Source organism: Corvus brachyrhynchos, unplaced genomic scaffold (assembly GCF_000691975.1).
Source record: "Corvus brachyrhynchos isolate BGI_N302 unplaced genomic scaffold, ASM69197v1 scaffold334, whole genome shotgun sequence".
Classification (NCBI taxonomy): Eukaryota; Metazoa; Chordata; class Aves; order Passeriformes; family Corvidae; genus Corvus; species Corvus brachyrhynchos.
The window spans coordinates 2452212-2455895 of record NW_008238316.1 but is presented as its reverse complement, the minus strand read 5'-3'; the positions used below and the strand labels follow the sequence as shown (position 1 = coordinate 2455895).

General features: G+C 50.6%; 1 protein-coding gene across 1 annotated transcript in view; it reads left to right on the top strand.

The window, feature by feature from the left end:
* The first annotated feature begins 1942 nt into the window (after positions 1-1942).
* SGMS1 (sphingomyelin synthase 1) overlaps positions 1943-3684 on the top strand; it is a 65825-nt gene continuing 64083 nt past the window's right edge. Inside the window, exon 1 of the mRNA XM_008633280.2 lies at positions 1943-2058. The gene's annotated coding sequence lies outside the window, so the exon portion shown is untranslated. The remainder of the gene's footprint in view (positions 2059-3684) is intronic.

Sequence of the window (3684 nt, the reverse complement as noted above, 5' to 3'; positions counted from 1 at the left end):
GAAGGAGCAGGGCAGGGAGGAGTTTGGCACACAGGCTCGTTGGTTCGGGGCAGATGGACTCTGTTTTCTGAAAAGTGTGCCACCGATGCTGGAGTTTGGCAAATAACACAAGAAGTGCTGTGTGTGCCACAGGACAGACAGGAAAGAGCTCTAACCAAACCTTGCCACGCAGTCCTGCTGTCAGCAGAGCTGCTGGTACCCAGACTGTCGCTGGAGTTGCTCCTCCTGTCTTTGCAGCAGCCCAGAAATAATTGTGGATGTGGCAGGAAACGCATCCCTGCAGGCTCTGTACTGGAGAGGGAGAGGCTGCAGTGCGAGGGAGCTTCTCGGGGTTCTTGTGGTGCTCACAGCAAATGCTGCTGGTTCACAACTCGCTCATCAAAACGTCTGAGCACCGGTTTGTGCTCCGGGATCCATGGGGACTATCCTTCCTGGAGGAGGGGGCACACAGGGCGTGGAGCTTTCCCGGGCTGGCTTCCTCCTGTGGGTCAGGCTCTCGGCACATGGGCGGCTTCTGGGGGCTCAGGAAACTGCAGATAAGCGAGCGTGGTAAGTTGGGGAGGGCTGCTCTTCCGCCAGTTACTCATGAAAACGGCTCCTTCCTGGGGTGGGTGACACCTCTCGTAATCCTACAGCAGGCAGGGCAGGAGGCTGGCAAGGCTTTCCCTGGCTTTTCCATGGCTCCCTCCGGATGGACAAAAGCTGTTTGACTTCCAGCCTGTGGCACAGAGGAATCTCCTGGCCTGGAGGTGGAGGTGCCTGGTGTCCCCCTCCCTGCAGTGCTCAGGTGGCTTAGTCCTGAAGGTGAGGCAGTGTGAAAACCCAGAAGTGAATTTTCAAGCAATCCTAAACGCAGTTAAAAAGGAGTCTCAAGAAAGCAGAGTTACCAGGCTTCCAGCTGCCTGCTTCCTGGCAGACAGCTCCTTGGGTTTGGTGCTGCTTCAACAAGCAGAATTGGATTTATTTATCCCCACCTCCTCCCCGGCTTGTATTGAAGTGGAAACGTATGAATTGCAGTTTTCTAACTAATGGGAATGGAGCAGGGAGATGTCTGGTTTTCCTTTATCTGAGAGTGAAAGCTGAGTTGGAAGAGCCCTACAGAGCACAGGAGGCTGGTTCTATTCTGAATCTCCACCCTGGTTTTGTCTCCCTTGGAGGCTGGAGGGGTTGGATGAAGAGTGGGTTTGCTTCTCTGGGTGGGATGAGTGGTTTGCATGCTGCTGCTGGCTCTGTTTGACTGTGCAAGAGGTGGAGAAGGGATGGGGTGAAACCTGGTCCCTGGGTTGCTTCCACCTGAGGATTTTGGGTTTGCTTCTGTGCAAGTGCTTCCTCTCTCCTAAATGGTCCTAGTTATCTTGGAGACTATCAGGAAAGGCTTCCAGCCTTCCTCCTTTGCTGCCTCTCATCACACCTTGTGTGATCCTGGGTTCGGAGCCAGGGTCTTGTGCATCCCAAGAGTTTTCTGGATTGCTCTTGTAGTTAAGGAAAGGTGCTCTGGGTGTGGGAGGGTGGTCAGCAGCCCATTTCTGGCAGTTCTGTTTCCCATATTGTTCTGGGGGTGGTTGTCCCAATCTAGGCCTGTTTGGACACAAGGATATTCTCTCTCCCTGAGTCCTTTGGGAAATACTCTTTTTAAGATGCAGCTGCCCCTGTATCCCTGGCAGTGTCCAAGGCCAGGCTGGATGGGGCCTGGAGCAGCCTGGGATAGTGGAAGGTGTCCCTGCCATGGCAGGGGGTGGAATGAGGTGGGCTTTGAGACCCCTTCCCACCCAAACCATTCCATGATTCCGTGTTAGCATGGCCTTTCCCGTGTATCCCCACTCTTGTTAGACCTTGAGGTCATCTTTGCACTGTAACAACTCCTGATGCTTCAGTGAAGGCTTGCTGTTAGCTCTGCCTCTTAAATGCCCTTACTTTTATTTGTTTGGTGCTTTGTTAACAGGGACTCTTACGGCTGCGTGAGAAGCTGCCAGCCGCAGGTCTGAGCTTCGACCCTCCTGTTCCAAATGAGCTTCTGAGCTGATGCATCGAGGGCTCTGGCTAGAAAAGCAGTTTCAGGTAGGTCAGGGCATCTCTCACTTTGTGTTTTCAAGCACGTGTGCTTTGGAGTGGTGTATGCATTCAGTGCCTTGTTTATTGTGACCTGGGTTCGGGCAAGTTCTTGTTTTGGAGGCTTGGGATGTTTCACAGACTGTCTAACTCCGGTGTTACATTGTAAAATCTTGGGGAAAGACAGCTGAAAGATCCCTTAGATCAGTTCCTTCTGCCTGCTTCCAGGGAAGGATGACTAAGAGCAAAGCTGGAAGATGTAGATTGTGGATAAATGCTCTCAAAACCCTGCTTGTAAGGAAATCTTTGCCCCTCTGGCTGTGGAAACTGGAGTGATATATTGGGAAGACAGCCAGAGTGGGGGCTGGAATACCTGTGTTCTGTTCTTAGCTCTGGCTTTGACATAGATAGATGACCTGCACAGAGAGAATAAATGGGGTGTAGGGGCCTTTCTTGCTGCTTGTAGTTGTGTTTTTGTCTTCCAGTAATGCTTTGAAGCTGTGTGAGGATTTGCTGAAAGGCATCTCATAAGATCTGTCGTGGTTTTGTTGGGTTTGATGCGTGCTGGAAAGCTCCGTGACTGATTGAAGAGCTAGAGGGGAGGTGTAGTGAGAAGCAGGAAATAAAAGTGGAGCTTTTGAGTGTAAAGATGTTGAGAAAGAGCATGTTCTAAAAGCTGTTACTTACTTGTTTGTGTGCAGCCTCAGTATCCAGCACCGGGAGTGAACCAAGTCCTTTGTGCCTCCCATTCCTAGTTGGGAAACCTTTTGCCTTTTCCCCCCAAATGTTCTGGAATATTAGTGAGCCTTAGCTGGCTGATTCTGAGAGGCTGTGGTGGGAGACAGAGCAGAAAAGCAGCTTTCAGTTGTGATTCTTCCTAATCCAGCTGCAGGTGCCCTGAGCATATTTGTCTTTGGAAAATTTGGGTTTAGCCCTTCTCCTGTGGCTGTTCCAGTACTGCATCTGTCTGGATCTCAAAGGTTGTATAATTAAGATGTTCAGGGGCTTTTCTACAGAATCTGTAAGAAATACCACCAGAAATCATGAGAAAAGTGCTGTGACTAAATATTAAGGCTCCTGAAATTGAGGGAACTGATTTTTTTTTTTTGCATGTCACAGGTCAGGTGAATTGTGAGCAGGTTTTTGCAGTTGTTGCTCTCTGGAAGCTGCCTCTGTGTCACAGCTGTTCTGGACAAACTGTGATACCAGTTTACAGCAGTCAGGAAAAACCTTCTTCAACTACCTGAATACTGAGAGCAGGAGATACTTTGAGCAGGCACCTGAAGCTCCTGGCACTGTATTGATTCAGCTTCTGTTTGCTCTGCATCCAACACACAGCTGTGATGAATAATGCAGGAATCTATTACTTAAAGTTTAATGCAGCTTTAATCGGGGTTGAACATCTACAAGTGCAGTGCAAGAGGCTGCTCTGCTCTGTGTTAAAGGGAAAAGATTCAAAGCAGGGGTTGTTGGGTCTGTGTTGCTGGGTTGTTCCCTTTGCCCAAGCCAGGGCCTGTCCCCTGTGCTGGCCCTGCTGAGGGACCTCGAGGGCTGTGTCCAGTTCTGGGGCTGCCAATCCAGGAAGGACATTGAGGGGCTGGAGCGTGTCCAGGGCAGGGAAAGGAGCTGGGGAGA